The following is a 17346-nucleotide window of genomic DNA, read 5'->3' on the forward strand; positions in this document are numbered from 1 at the left end:
CAGATAAAGATATCACATATGCAAAGTCTTGATATAGCAATTTTGGCAAAATATCTCAAGACATAACCATGTCGGAGCGGAGTAAGTATATTTACAACAACACCTTCATATATTCACATTAGAAAATGGTGGTCCGTGAATGGGTTGCCGGCCCATTTGGCAACGTGTAACTTCAAAATGGGTGTTAAATCGTTACCCGAAAACGCCATAAATCAAACGAGCTGAAAGGAAATGACGTGTTATATGTACATATGAAATTGTCCTTTGCGCGTCGCGTCGACTACTTAGAGAAGGCGATTGGCTACAAAGGAGCCAAATATCAGAATCTCATGTATAAGCACGAAGTTATTTCAAATTTATGATAACCACTCCATCACGGATTTAATACTGAAAAAGGTTTGAAATATGAATCAATACATATCCGAAAAACGTCATTTTTTATCTCGCGCTCCATAACCTAAATCTCTCCCTTAACGTGAAGCTAATTACGACATACAAAAATTTTGAAATAATACCAAAAAGCGCAAAAGAAACGGAAGAAGAAAAATTCTTTTTCGCCAAAAGAAACTTTTTGCCTTGTCAGAGACGCTTCCTTCCGTAAAAAGCTTGACAAATTCATGACTGATCCGCGCTGTTTTTATCTCGCCCACCCACCCTCGTTAAATAAGCAATGACCGACGGATGAGTTTTTACGCGAAAATTTTCGCAACAGGTGCACCAATTAAAAGCGACAGAAAGCGTCGCTGACCTTAATAAGCGCGAGCGCATGTAACGATCAAACTTTGAAAAATTAATGGCGTGCCTTACGTCCATCAATGGAGATTTACCTTCGTCACAAACTTAAATATGCCTATCAGATAACCCTCTTAACTGCCAAACTTAGATTGTATTTATCTTGTATCAATTAATCAACGCGTTTTGTGAATAAAATGCCATGCAAAATTGCGGGCGGTACACAAAAAGTAATTTGTAATTTCGGAAAATAGTTTCAAAACATTTCACATTATTCATAAATACTTTAAATTGTTCATTTCCTACTTTTTAACTAGTTACATAATTATGGCTTGCCTTTTCGAAAATGTCTAATTAATTTACGACTTTTTTGCACGAACCCATATCTTCAATGACTCTGTCGCACTTGTTTACATAATTCTGAATATAGACACAATTTGTATTAGTTTGGACATTCTTTCTACTCTCGTTAGAAAAGGTCAATTTAAAAACAAATGCAATTTCGTGTCATCCTAGATAGACTTCCTTTCTAAAATGTGCACATCTCCTTCAAAGTATATTTTGACAATAATTTGAGCAGTTCTGTTCTTCTTAAGCAATTGTAAATCTAGTTTGGGTAATTGGAAATATTCTGGTGGTGAAAATTTGATGTGAGACAAAGTGAGAAAGAGACCTTGTCGATGGAATACTCTGAAAAAGAGAAGGAGCATCAGCTGGATTGGACACATTCTAACATACAAAGCACATGAGTGGAAAGATCTCTGGAAGATACCAATGCAGACCTAGGTTAGAACACAATGATCAAATAACGGTTGACATGGGCTATACCTCCTACTTGGCACTGAAAAAGTTGGCTGAAGACCTGCCACAAACCAATCCTAGGATTGTGGACTTAAGAGAGAGACAGATAGATGCCAGGGGGTGGTACGGACATGGTGAATCCAAGTATGCCAACTCCAAATCCCCGAGATTAACTTTTTGGGAACGAAAAACCTTGAAATTTTAAAACCTCTTCAAAATTATCAAAAGCGTGGCTGTTTGGTCTTCGCAATTTATTTAATTTTTAGGAATTTTGCCAAACAATATTTTTGTTTATTTGTTAATTATTAGAAGCAGCGAACGGTTTCGAATTTTCCAATTCTGTTTTCAGTAATAGGTAGACGATGGTCAAGGGACTAATTGATTAAATTTTGGTCATGTGGACTCTTGGCCTATATTGATTTGACACAGTTTATTTACTTATTATTTTGCGTCTCAATAGATAGACCAGTGCATTTAATGTTCTCCGCGGAGAAAACCACATAAAGTAGAATGCTGTGGAATATTGAAGTTCCTTATTAACGCCCCCCGTAAAAGTAATTTTTTTGTATTGTCTCGACTACGGATTGCTTAATCAAAAACAGCCTGTCCCTCTCACACCTCTCACTTTGACTTTACAGTACAGGGAACATAGGGCAATGCAATTCCTTATGGGAGCGGCGAAGCCATTTTGAATTTGAATGGTAATTGTCATGATTTCCAACGTGAAATGTCATTTTAATGCTTTGGCCCAAGGATAATTAACAATTTAGCTTAAATTCTGGACGTTGATGCGCAGGGTACAAGGCCTAAGAAGGAAACGCTAGGTGTGCGTTTCACGACAGCAGAAGGGCGAACCTGATCGAGATTCATCGCAAAATGGTTGCTACGTTTGTGATTGGATCGCCTCACGCCCGAGGGAATTTCGGGAGCGAGGCGAGGCAATGGAATTCAATAACAATTATATCAAAGGGTTACGGAAAATATCAAAATGGTTCATATGTTATTCCATACATAATCCTATCGTGTATAGTTTATGAACAATTAAAAAATCGCCTCTTTCTACTAAAATTTACATTATAATTCCATAAAACTCTACAGTATTAAAACTATTGTTAATTCATACTATTTTTTTATAGTCGATCACGGTGATTTCGTACGGCCTATTCGTCAATGTCGTGGATCTATTTTTTCCCGTTTTTTTTTTAAATAAACTCCAAACTCCAATAAAACAATCGCATTTTCTAAAGCAGGCGAGATCCAATATTTTCAGGATTTGCTTAAATCAGGCATACGCCTTACCAATATAAAACCCCTGTTGATCAAGAATTCATGTCAAATTTCGATGTTTTGAAGATGCAAAAACTTTATTTCTTTAACAAGGGCCTTTTCTTCTGTCTACCAATGGATTTCGCACTGATTAAGGGTTTTATACATATATCCATATACGGGGTGTCAATTTTAAAACTTGCAGTCGGCCATATTTTCCAAACTAAAGAAGATATTGAAAATCGCGCAAAACCGTTTCGGGGGTATCGAGGGGGAACCAGAATGACGTTATGAGTGACAACCCCTCCACCCCCCTTAACCATCCAGCCCCTCTCTTCAAAAATCCTAAATTGCAACCCCATACTTGTGACACATCGTTGGAAAGCTACTGTCTCTCATTAAACGTTCTAGCTGTTCTAAAAGATGATCGATTTTCGGAGCCATAAATTAATATTATTTCTACACGTTCAGCTGTACCGTAAGTCAATAAAAAAGAAAGCAACCAAGATTGTTTAAGGAAGCAGATCAAGTTGAAGTTCTTGGCCAATTTGCCATAAATCCCTCAATGTCAGCATTTAATTTTCTTTTGTTAATTATTAAATTTTTGTTAAATTGTCTTAATGAATATTGACTTTATTGGTACCACTGGAAAGCATTTTTCAGTAGCTTTCCAACGATGTGTCACAAGTATGGAGTGACCATTTAGGATTTTTGAAGAGGGGGGGGGCTGGATGGTTAAGGGGAGTGGAGGAGTAGTCATTCTGGTTCCCCCTCGATACCCCCGAAACGGTTTTGCGCAATTTTCAATATCTTATTTAGTTTGGAAAATATGGCCGACTGCAAGTTTTAAAATTAACACCCCGCATATACGGGGTGGCCCACTGAAAACAGTCAACGCCAATTTTGCCCACTTAACGACAGTTTTGCCAGAAACGCTCGAATAAGTCAATTTTAGTTTTGAGGGGGGCACCTAAATTAAGTAATACTACTTACGTAACTTTAACCCTGAGAAGGGGGTGAATTGCACACCAAAAACTTTAAATTGGAAGGGGTAGTAAATGTTAGATAGGTCGAAAGGAATGTTCATTATGTCTTCAGAACTGTTTTTATTTTTCAAATCCGATCAGTAGTTCCAGAGAAAATTCGATTTAAATGGATTTGCAGAGCCGTTTTAAATGCAAGGAAGCGAATTTGCGAGTGTGTTAAATTAACTTGTTTAATTTTGTGGTAAATTCAAAAAGAATGACGGTTTACACTATAGCGCAAAGGGTGGAAATTGTTTCGATTTTTTTTAATGGCGATTCTGCCTTCACAAATTCGTTTCCTTGCTTGTGCACTGACACAAGCTCTCAATTATTTCAACTTCAACGCCTACTTAATAAACATTTAAAACGCCTCTGCAAATCCATTTAAATCGAGTTTTCTCTGGAACCCTTCTCAGGGTTAAAGTTATGCAAGTAGTATTACTTAATTTTGGTATCCTCCTTAAAACTAAAATTGACTTATTCGAGCGTTTCTGGCAAAGCTGTCGTTAAGTTGGCAAAATTGGCATTGACTGTTTTCAGTGGGCCACCATGTATATAATGAATAGTTTAGAAAGCTATGCAGCGCCTATCACATTTTTAATTATTGGTTGGTTTCTTTTTAAAAAAACTATCAAAAACAACTGCTATTGTATCGGAAACAAAAATACACATCCCTTTTGACATTTTTGCATAGTCGAAATATGACTCAAACACACGTGCTGCAGGAGCAATCAATCCGAACTGTTCACTAAATTTTGGAAAACTTATTTAAAAGCCTTTAGAAAGTTCTTATAGGTCTTGGAACCCTCTTTCAAAATTGTTAAAACTCTTGAAGTGGATCCTAAAGGTTTTAGAACACTTTGAGTTAAAATATATATATTGTCTTAAAACTCTTACAAAAACCCACAAAAGCTCCACTGGCTCTTTAAAAAGAAATTCAAGGACTCTTTACCTCTGGAAGACTATTGGGGATATCCTATGAGGCTTTTACCAGCAACCATACCTTTAACCTTTAAATATTCTCAATGGATCTTAAAGGCCTACAAAATCGCTAGAAGAAGCGTGCGAAGTAAAGCTTTTTAAAGACTTAACGCCTCTATGGGGTTTAAAAACACTTGGGAGGTTCTTGAACACATTTGTGGTTCATTAACGTTTTCCGTCGACCACAAAACACCGAATTTGAATAGGCACGGTCATTTCAACGTATATACTTCTCCGTTATTCTCTGAAGTAGATAAACACCAATTTCTCTGAGATCATACGTAAACAAAAGCTCTACATATCGACTGATATCGTATATACCTAATGAACCGTACGCCTTTACAGTTTTAAAAACGAGACGTTAAGTCTAATGTCATTTAAGCTCTGGAATGATTCCAAATTCGACAAAAAGCTGCGCTTTTAACACTCGATTTGGTAAAAAAAGCGCTCATCCAAAGCGATAACTTAACCAGAACAATAGACAGACATACACACGCACTTATCTGAAATTGCTTCCGTGGAAAGATGGAAGGATATTAGAAACAACTGCTACTACAATCGACGGAAAAGTTTCAAACCGGAATGAAAAGGGGCGAGCGTTTCACTCATAGAGACGCAATAATAAAGAGCGCGAGAACAATAAAAAAAGTGGCTCTGAGTAAAACGAAGAACTTTAACTAACTGCCGCCACTACGACCAACAAAATTATGATATATTTGTGTAATATGCTCTTCTTCGGCTGACCCCATTAGCGTGCACTCTTATGGTACAACTAAAAGCATAATTAAAACACGAAATGTATGTTTAACTGCTAAAACAAAAGATGTAGCATTTAGTTGTTGCAAGACTCTATGCTTCACTCCATTACGTTTCGCAACACTAAAAGGTCCCTCTATTAAATCAGACTTAACTTTATTATTATCTCGCAAAAGTTTTAAAAGCGGGCGCACATAAATTTCGGTATCGTGTTTTGTATATGTTTTGATATCACTTCCGAAGAGTTATTGGCGCTCTCAAGAACGGAGAGTACGAATTTTGCTGATTGGGTTTTGGAAGCGATGCGAATTTAGATCAAAGGCATTAACCAAATTGAAACTGCAGTTATTCGAAATTATAAATTTCCGCTTACAGCCTTATTTGCTTTCGCAATCGATTAGATGGTGAAACACTTTAACGAACTGATTACGCAAAGTACCGAAACTTCAACGAGACCACCTTTGAACTGAAATGCATAATTACAATTTGTTACAACGGGGTGAGCATCGTCGCCTCTCAATTACGAAGAGGATGGTATCACCTCAAACATATTTTTGAAAAATTCACTTACCAAGTTTGAACTGTTCTTGAAACGGATAGTTTTTTCCAAAAAAATGAAAAATAGCCAAGATATCTTTGACATTTTCTCTTTCACAGTCGTTTTTCTAGAATACCTCTGGAAACAGCTACCCTAGAGCGAAAAAAGCTAACAATCTCCAGTTTTGTAAGCAAAGAATTCAGCGACCTACCGAAGGAGCCGACTTGAAATGTAGTTTGCACTTGGTCCTCCTGGAGGTGTTCCACGTGATCTCGGACGGACGGATTATTAATGTGAAAGTGACAGAAACCGAAACCTCGAAGGAATTGTGAATGAACTGAACGTTAGCTTGACGTAGGGATGGAATCAGTTCATAAAGTTGTTGCATAAATCCAATCGAATTGAGTACAGAATCGAAGCGAGCCGCGAAATGGCCTACAAACAAAGCTATAATTACTCCGATATCAGTAACATGTGGTTTAGTACGGGTTACTTTATTTTTAAAGTTTCCCATACCACGTCCAAATTTATCCAAAGGTCGGCTATTTTTACAACGCTCGTTCATTAAACAATTAGGAGTGTTTTTTTGGGCGATTCCGCTAAAAAAATTGATGCGTTATACATATTATTATGTCGTAAAAGTCTGCGTTAGTACGCTCGTAAATTTTGTAGCATTATTTTTGACTGATGAATTGGTTAAGATGAAATTACAGCCATTTATTAAAATAAAAATTTACTTTTGGGTCGGCCAAGAAGATTATGTTGTGTGGCTGTATAAATATCCAGTGCGAACGTTATTTGGGTAGAGGGCCAGCGGTAAAAGTCCGCCTATATAGTTTAAATAACTTTATTTACCCACCCCTTAGTAATTTTTCTCTTTTCTGGAGGAAACTGAACAGTCTGCTCTTCCAATACTTAACTAAAAAGAGAGCAAGGTAGGAATCTCGGGCAAGTTTCACCTCTGTACCTCTGTATCAGCGCAATGGGTCCAGTCCATCGTCTCTAACAATGAAACCGATTGAAATAAGTTTATTATTTAAACTACCGGCAGTTTTAGTTACAATTTCACCACTTTAGATGATTTAAATACGTGTTACCAACGACTTATTTTATTTGCCACGAATCAGAAGCAGTTTGCACCAACACGTTGTGAGAAATTCGCTCGCTCTACGTATTTACTTTAGTAGTCGAATGAAGTCTTATTTCTGAAATTCTAGACTTCACTATTTTAAACTTCCTCGTACGTTAAGCATATAAATACTCCTTTGTGTGTATATTAAAAACGCACTTCACCGGTTACTAATTCGAAGTAAACTTGTCTTAAAATTCTTATAAATTTGAAAATTACGAAAGCTTAAATCAAATTTTCCAAATGTCAATGAAATAGTACTCACAGACCTGAAATTAGAATTCGATTAAAAAAAATAATTGCTCGCAGTTCACTTAATTAATATCCAAATTATCTGGCCAACACTTTACGCAGATTTGCAGCTTTTAGAACTCACAAAATAATGGCGATATGAGGCCATTATATGCAAAACTTGCTATTTGCTCGGAAGCTATTTTTTGGGAAATCGAAAAAAATGTATAAGTGTCGATTAGTGTTTTTCGCGCAAAGTAACTTTTCTTATTTATGTTGCATAGAGTTTTTAGGAAAGGAAATTAAAAGTTTTCAGCCTAAAATATTTACACTTTAAATAGAAAATAATAATGTTTATTGCAAATAACCAGTTTTGAAAATAAATATCTAAGATAAATTAAAACTATCTTTAGATTAATGAGAAATTTGAAGGAGTTATTCGTACAAGTAACAGTTTTGCATTTTTAAACAAAAAATGACTCAAAATACTTAATGCTCACAAAAAAAAGGAATCATTCTCGACATTTTGGCAACGGTCCGCATCAACGTTTGTTCTGGTGGGGCATTACCTTTTTTAACAATGTTTATTAGCGTGCTCGTCACGTGAATCAACCGGCAAATTTAATTGGTGGCAGAGCAAACAGCGAGTTTTGCAAGTAACACGTCCAAGCAAAGAGCGAGTTCTGCATATAACTTGAATTTTCTCAACGATATTTGCATGCTAAGGAAAGAGTTTTGAACATTTCTGATTTCACCATTCGATTCCTCTTTAAAAACTGTATAAACCTACCCAAAAACATACTTTTCTAGGATTTTGTCGATTAGCGAGTTTTGCATGTATAATGGCCTCATATAATAGTTATTTATGTATTAAGGGCATAGTAGTAATGTTTATATTCTCGAGGGCGACAAGTTAAAAAGCTCGAGGGCCTATGGCCCGAGAGCTTTTTAGTCGCCCGAGAGTATAAACATCAGCTTATGCCCGTGGTACATACAAAATTTTATGTTTTACAAATAGTTTTCTTCGTCAAAGTAAATATTCGTTTACAAAATAAATCATTATGTTTGATCAAGTTCGAACCACACGAATTTGTTAATGTGATTGAAACCATATAAACGTCAAACGTAATTTTAAATAATTCAATTCATCGTGATTGAGCAAGAAGTTCCAGAAACTATAGGAAATAAGGCCAATCTTGTGATTTAGTAGGTATTGACAATTAATAATTGACGTTTCTAATTTTCAATGACCTGCAAATATTTGTTAGTTTTGTCATTAAGTATGAATGAGTTACTATGGTGATACTTAATGCCCTAGGGCATAAAGTGGTACTTTATGCATGCGTATCACAGATATAAAATGTGCTATGATAGGTTAGTAAGACATAAAGATTTTTATAATACCCAAAAAAGGTCCGTAATTCGGAAACAAAAGCCAAAATGAAAACAATTACTTAAAAAAAGTGTTGGTTTGACGAGTTTTATAACCCTTATTGTGTTGTTCACTTTAAGTAGAAACACCCTGCATATCTCTCAAATTATTCATTCTAGAAAAAAAAAACTACTTATATTTTGGTAGGAAATGAGATTTCATTTTGTAAATATATGTAAGTGGTTGATAATTTTCAAGATATTGAGGAAAAACCGAAAAAAAGACCTGAAATTAAAAACGGCGGCATGTTGCACACCCCCCACATATGCGGTTTTTGGACATGTTCAAGAAGAAAAACATTTCAAAACTACAATAAGATTTTTTTGGTTTATTTAACCTAAATTGACTAGGCTAACGGTAAATTCACATTTCCTAACCAGCGTTATGATTTGAAACGATCGTTCAAGAAACACAACAACTAATTCCAGTTTTTCACACCGCCGAAAAGAAATCAAATTTCCCTTTTAATTAAAATCTTGCAATCTCTCTCCGATGGTTAAGAGACTTTTTTCAAGTTCGAATAATCCCCCTTTTAAAATGATGAAGCCTAAATTTCTATACGTTAGTGTTTTTAGTAATACCAATCCTGAACGGGTTTAAGGCTCTTAATCAACCCCAGAACAAACGGAGTCATCCACGGTACGTTTATCTTTATGAGCTAAGAACTGTAACTTCAATAACTATTAAAAAATACAGAATTTGATCCAACACGCAGAGTTCGAGGCGCTTAAACCTTCCGGGGACATTTACAGAACAAATAACTCATTGAAAATAAACTGCGTAAAATAACGTAAACGTTACTCGCCCTAATAGTCTAGGAAATGAAGGTTTTACCCTGGTAATTATTTCAAAATGAATTTAACTTGAAATTTGGCAGTCGGTAGGGAATATAGCCTAAGGAGCAAAATCTACATCATGCCAATAGTCCGGGCTATATAATATTTTTTGACAAAAAAATTAGTTACCGGTTCAAACCAGATTTTTCATGCAGGTGAAATGATTAGAAATATGGGGAAAAATAATTAAAACAGCTGAATTTTTCCGCGAGTTAAATCCCGGGGGTCGAAAGGGGGGTGAAAAGTGGTATTTTGCAAATTGTGGCTAAACTATTAACTTTAGACGAAAATAGTCAAGTCAAGTCAAGTCGGTTTATTAATAAAAAAACTATTTGTAGTCAATGAAAAAGTTAGAGAATAAAAAAATGAACAACTTTTGTATCTGCACTATTTTCACATAACCTCCAATTTTCCTAGAAGAACACGAAAAACTGTTTTGTTCGTTTTTTATTCTCATTTTTGCGAAAAAAAAGTCGTAGAGATTTGAAATTTGGAGGAAACATACCTTGTTTTATCATAAAACAGAAGACAATTGTTCATCCCTTTGAAAAAGAGGTGTTTTTTCAGAAATCGTGACTTTACAGGCCCAAAAAGTTTATTTCCTTTTTATCACAAAATGTTTTCTCCAAATTTCAAATTTTCACAAAAATAAGAATAAAACGAAAAAAACATTTTCGTCTAAAATGAATAGTTTTGCCACAATTTGCAAAACACCGCTTTCCACCCCTTTCAACCCCCGAGATTTCACTCACTGGAAAATGCAGTTTTAATTATTTTTCCCCAATTTCTAATCATTTCACCTGCCTGAAAAAACCGGTTTCGCCCGGTAACTAATTTCCTCGCTAATTTCTTTTGAAAGTAAATTATTTTAGAGCTATTTAGCCTGGACTAAAAGGATGTTTTGGCCGTAAGGGTGGTGGCCACCCCATCTCGGGAGTGGAAATTGTTGTAATTTTAACACAGTAATAGATAGAAAAATTAATTCTAAGCAAAAAGTGTTCTAGACATTTTTTATAAGTTAATACCTTTCCAGTTATTCGCTACCGAAGGTATGAGTTTTTCTCGAGTTTTTCATAGAAAAGATCAATGTTTTTAATTGGTTACACGCGAAAAACGCGAAAAGTATGCATTTTATCAGAAAAACTGTGGAGAACAATATCGTAGCTTTTAAAAAACCAAGAAAATGTTTTTTTAATAATTGTTGTGCGACCTATACGCACCGAGTTGTAGCTTGTTAAAAGTTAGCTCTTTTTGCCAAAAGAGAGAGTTTCACAGACAAATAAAGGCAAAACCGATGGCAAAACTATGCATTTTTCGAGAAAAACTTGTACAACATTTCTTAAGGTATTAAAAAAAACATTTCTTCTTTTTTTTAAGAACAAACAGTAGCATAAAAATTAAGTGAGTTACGATGAAAATAACGTAGATCCGTACTTTTTTCAGCGAAAAATTAACACCCTAATTAAAATTCGTGCTCATCCTTTTTCAGTTTTCTCTAATTATGTATTATTACTACATTCTAGAAGTGTGGTCAGTTCAGAAAGCTTAATTTTGAAATAATTGAAGCTAAAAGTGAAAAACGAATTTCTATAATTTTGTGAACAACGTTCTTCTCTTCAAAATATCTACAAAACAAATAGAGATACGTAAAAAATGCTGCTACAGGATCAAATTGTACTTTTTTTAATTACAAACGTTTTCCTCGCCGGGAATTTTCTGTACAAAAAAATTAAGTGATATATAGACGTTTTAAGCTCGCCTCATTTTAAAAAAACTAAGAGTTTTAAAGAAATTTGATGTAAATAGCCTTGTAGCTCTTGTAAAAACCTACAAAATGGTTTTTTTAATGCACTTTCAATCATAAAAATAAAGGAATAAACGAAACCCAATTTTTCGAAAAATTCTGAAAGCACAAATCGAGCATATGATCCTCTAAATTACCAGTATGTATTTCGTATATTCATTAGAAACTTACATACACACTTACATTCATTCCATACACCTATACAATACATAGTGTATGAAGAATCAAGAATACCACCACTTTGAAAATATGAATTTTAATTAAAGAAAGAAAATAGAACCATGGGTTATAGCAAAATGAAGAGTTAAAATAACTTTTTTTCCACTAGAAAATAGGTTCAGATGTTCAATCCCAATCACACAAACACTCTTTATCTCTCAACTGTTTAATACACCACCTATGAGGGGGTTGAACACCCACACCTTGTTCGAATTGCATACTGAACAACTTGTAGTCAATAATAGATTATTAACTTTTTGAGGTCAATACACAATAGGGGTCGATTCATAAAAAATGTTACAAATCCAATCATTACTCGACTCATCTGAAGCAAATTTTACTCACCTTTTAAGCTTTAATATGTAGTTTTATGGGTTTTGACAAAAAGGGGTAGTTTTCGTCCCTAAAAAATGAAGAGGCGCTCTTCATCGGCATAATATAGATTTTGAAGTGGAGGGTAAGTTGAACTCAGGGTTGAACTTCATTCCTAATTTTCATGCAAATCGATGCATTTTGAAAAAAATTTCAGGTTTTATACGTTTCCTAGACTATAAAATCACCAAACTGATCGTTACGTTGCATCACGAACAATATTTGGTTGGGAAGACCCATTTTACGTATTTCTGCGGGAAAATCTAAAAAAATCAAATCCAACCTAAGGCGCTCGTTACATAGTGCAGGTGGTAAATGAGTTTTTTTATGTTAGAAGGGCGGATTTCACCCCCTTATACGGTTTCCAAGTAAATTCCATTTTTTATTTAGTAATACCGGGATCAATTCTATTTTTACAACAAGTTCAATTTTGAAACCACATAGTGTAGGCGGTAAATAATTTTTTTTAATGTAGACGGGCGACTTTCAACCCTTTAAAGAGTGAATGACAATTTTTTTAGTAATACTGGGAATCAATTCTAATTTTTAAAAAAATCTCAAATTTGAAACTTGTTAGTGCAGATGGACTATTTTCTGTAGCAATAATGGAAATCAATTCTAACTTTTTAAAAGGAGCTCGAATTGAGATTTGTGCGGGTGGAAAATAATTTTCTTAAACTAGACGGGCGGATTTCACCCCCTTAAACGGTGGCTAAGTGAGTGCCAATTTTTTTGGGAATCAATTCTAAAAGAAACTCAAATTTGAAACCTGTTTGTGCAGGTGATAATGAATTTTCTTAAACTAGACGGGTGAATTTCACCCCCTCAAACGGTTGCTAAGGGAATCTACTTTAGATATTCGATAATGAGGAGAAGAGGAGCAATTTGCTTGGTTTCACAAACGATGGTTACGGTTAATAATTAAACGCATGAGAATGTGGGGCGACCTTTGATTATAAGTTAATAAGGTAAGGTGTTTGCTATTCTAATATTGACTATTGTTAGTCAAATCGTTTGTAAAACATCGCAACAGTTATTGTCTATTTGTACCAATAAGGGGACTATCTCAAAAGTCCCCTGATTTCCCAAATCTCCAAGACAAAATCCAAAAAAAACTCAACTACAATACATTGCAAAAATCAGATTACGAATGACGACACACTTTACGACATTTCGGGGTTACTTCTAATTTATATAAGTAAGTGTAATAATATTCGTATCCCCCCCGTTTCGATGGTACTTTACAAATGATATATTTAAATACCAAAAGTGTTTGAGCAAATTTACGTGGAAGTCGGCAATTTCCAAAATTTAGACCTACGAAAACACGACGTGCACGCACATTACCAATTTTGTATAAGTTTATAAGTAAAACTTACCCCTTGCTGAACATTTTTTCAAAAAAAAACGGCTACAGTTCGCACTGAAAACGAAACCGACGCTCACGCACAACCGACGCACTTTAAATTGCCGATATAACTGTTATATTATAATAGAAATTGTCGTCACAGATAAGAATGCAGGTGGGACGCTCACGCGAGTTTCTTATCTACCTTGGCCATACTTTCATGAATCATTTAAATACAAATGTCGTTGACCAAGGTTTTGGGAATGGAATCTAATTATTATGTTTTTCCCATTTTTGTTGTTTTGCCAAAAATTTGGCGTTCACTTAGAAACCGTCTAAGAGGATGAAATTCGCCCTTGCACTTAAACAAATTCATTTACCATCCACACAATAATACTTTTTAATTGCTTGAGATTCCTCCGATTTTTTGGCCTCTTTACATGCCCCTCTTGCTGTGCCTGGGACTTATTATGTTACTGTATGCAAGCTGTAGTAGTTCTGGTAGAAACCTACAAAATGGTTTTTTTAATGCACTTTCAATCATAAAAATAAAAGAGTTATGATTAAAAAACGAAACCCAATTTTTTTCGAAAACTTCTGACAGCACAAATCGAGCATGATGATCTAAATGACCAGTATATATTTCGTATATTCATTAGAAACTTACATACACACTTACATTCATTCCATACACCTATACTATACGTAGTGTATATACAGGGCGACTTTGAAGATCTGAATTTTAATTAAAGAGACAAAATAAAACCATGATCACTCCTTCTCTCTGAACTGTTTAATGTTTATATCAACCTTTAATACACCACCTATGAGGGGGTTGAACACCATACTTTGTTCGAAATGTATACTGAACAACTGTCGTCAATAATAAATTATTAACTTTTTGAAGTCAATACAAAATAGGGGTTGATTTTTAATGATTGAAAGATTCATAAATTATGTTCCAAAGCCTCTAACAATCATTACTCAACTCATCTGAAGCAAATTTTATACACCTTAAGCTTTAATACGTAGTTTTATGGGTTTTGACAAAAAGGGGTAGTTTTCGCTAATAAAAAATAAAGAGCGCCCATCGGCATAATATAGATTTTGAAGTGGAGGGTAAGTTGAACTTCATCCAAAATTTCCATGCAAATCGATGAATTTTGAAAAAATTGCCAGGTTTTATAATCGTATACAACCAAGTTTCGTTTCCTATACTATAAAATCATCAAATTGGCTACTTTACGTTGCATCACGAATTGAGAAGACTATTTTATGTATTTCTGCGGGAAAATCTAAAAAAATCAAAGCGAACCCTCGATCGAACCTAATGCGCCCGTTACATAGTGCAGGTGGCAAATGAGTTTTTTTATGTTAGAAGGACGGAGTTCACCCCCTTCAACGGTTTCGTCGGTTTCCAAGTAAATTCCATTTTTTCTTTAGTAATACCGGGATCAATTCTATTTTTAAAACAAGCTCAATTTTGAAACCACTTAATGTAGGTGGTAAATGAATTTTTTTTTTATGTAGACGGGCGACTTTCAACCCTTTAAAGGGTTACTAATGAATGACAATTTTTTTTAGTGATACTGGGAAACAATTCTAACTTTTAAAAAATTTCCAATTTGAAACTTGTTAGTTCAGGTGGTAAATGATTTTTTTGAATCTAAAGGATCAGATTTCACCTCCTTCACCAGTTGCTAACTAATGAACAATTTTTTTTTGAGATTTGTGCCGGTGGTAAATAATTTTCTCAAACCAGAGGGGAGGGTTTCACCCCCTTAAACGGTGGCTAAGTGAGTGCCAATTTTTTTGGGAATCAATTCAAAAGAAACTCAAATTTGATACCTGTTTGTGCAGGTGAGAAATGAATTTTCTTAAACTAGACGGATAATTTCACTCATTCAAACGGTTGCTAAGTGAATGCCAATTTTTTTAAATACCTACTGGGATTCAATTCCAAATTTTTGAAAGCAACTAGAATGCTTGACTCCTCTTTGTGCATGTAGTGAATGAAGTTTCTTAAACCAGAGGGGCGGATTTCGTCCCTTTAAACGGTTGCTAAGGGAAAGTACCTACTTGAGATATTCGATAATGAAGAGAAAAAGACTTTCGTTTCACAAACGATGGTTACGGTTAACGATTAAACGCATGAGAATGTGAGGCAACCTTTGATTATAAGTTAATAAGATAAGGTGTTTGCGGGTGTTTACTATTCTAATATTGTGAATCAAATCGTTTGTAAAACATGGCAACAGTGTCTATTTGTACCTCTAAGGGAACTATATCAAATGTCCCCTGATTTCCCAGATCTCAAAGACTAAATTCCAAAAAAAAACTCAATTATAATACATTGCAAAAATCATGTTACAAATGACGACTTCGGGGTTACTTCTAATTTATATAAGTAAGTGTAATAATATTCGCAACCCCCCGGTCTCGAGGGTATTTTATAAATAATATATTTACTTAAATAAATAAATAGGTACCATAAGTGAAACTTACCCCTTGCTGAACATTTTTTCAAAAAAAAACGGCTACAGTTCGCACTGAAAACGAAACCGACGCTCACGCACAACCGACGCACTTTAAATTGCCGATATAACTGTTCAATTATAATAGAAATTGTCGTCACAGATAAGAATGCAGGTGGGACGCTCACGCGAGTTTCTTATCTACCTTGGCCATACTTTTAATAGCGTGAATCATTTAAATACAAATGTCGTTGACCAAGGTTTTGGGAATGGAATTTAATTATCATGTTTTTCCCACTTAACCAATTATTTTTGTTGTGGATTACTACGAGTACAGGGAGTGATTTACCAAAAATTTGGCGTTCACTTAGAAACCGTCTAAGAAAATGAAAACAAATTCATTTGCCACCCACACAATAATACTTTTTAATTGCTTGAGATTCCTCCCATTTTTTGGATTTGTGTTCTTGGCCTCTTTACATGCCCCTCTTGCTGTGCCTTGGGACTTATTATGTTACTGTATGCAAGCTGGGATTTTGGATGAAAAACATCAAGAAGAACAGTTCTTCAGTTTCTTTAAGTTCGCCAGTTTTCATTTTTTCGGATCTTCTATGGCTCTACAAATTGAAATACATAGGTACGGAACTACAATTTCTAGTAACGAAATGCCCGTTTGAGTTCGTCGATATACCGAGTGTTCATTAAAGCTGGAACTACGGTGAGTTTATTAATTCTGGTATAATACCTCTACCAAATTAATGCTTTCGCGGAGCATTCGCGATTAAATGTTCAGAAAAGACACTAGAAACCTGTGAAAGGCACCCTTCAATTTCGGGCTTTGAAATATAATAATAGCATTCGGAGCGTTTTAGGTTCTCAAAGAGTTTTTGTGGTCCTTTGTGCTCAAATACTGTTCAGAAATGGCGTAAATAGGTTCTAAAAGAAAAGACAAAATGTGGAAACATTTTGAAAGAACCCATGAACATGAACGGTCTAGGACCGTCAAACAAAAGGTGTCTAGAAACCATTGAACAGCCTTCAATTTTATTGTAAGTAGATCCTCCGAGTGAATGGGAGGACTCTAAAGGGCCCCTGATGTCTATGCAAAGTTTTAAAGTGCTTTCCAGAGTCTTACAAGTTCTTTTCAGAGCACTTTTGCGTGCCTTTAGTCCGGCAGAACTTTTTTTTTAGTTTTTATGGAGCAGGCAACCTAGAGAGCTCTAGAAAGAATCTAAAAAATTTGAAAGGACCTAAAAGTTCTGTGAGGGGGATGGAGGCTTATAGAGAAGCTTATGGAAAGAGCTTCCTAGGCCCTTTCTATTTCTCTGGATAACCTAGCTCTCTTGAAACCATCGAGACGACCTTCCGGAGACTTTTCAAACTGTTCCAGGGACATTTTAAA

At 35.0% G+C, this 17346-nt stretch overlaps 1 protein-coding gene across 1 annotated transcript in view; it reads right to left on the reverse strand.

Annotated features, from left to right (window-relative positions):
- Nucleotides 1-13597, reverse strand: part of LOC116163861 — an 87897-nt gene extending 74300 nt beyond the window's left edge. Inside the window, exon 1 of the mRNA XM_031477992.1 lies at nt 13502-13597. The gene's annotated coding sequence lies outside the window, so the exon portion shown is untranslated. The remainder of the gene's footprint in view (nt 1-13501) is intronic.
- Nucleotides 13598-17346: the final 3749 nt, after the last annotated feature.

Source organism: Photinus pyralis, unplaced genomic scaffold (genome assembly GCF_008802855.1).
Source record: "Photinus pyralis isolate 1611_PpyrPB1 unplaced genomic scaffold, Ppyr1.3 Ppyr1.4_LG2, whole genome shotgun sequence".
Lineage (NCBI taxonomy): Eukaryota > Metazoa > Arthropoda > Insecta > Coleoptera > Lampyridae > Photinus > Photinus pyralis.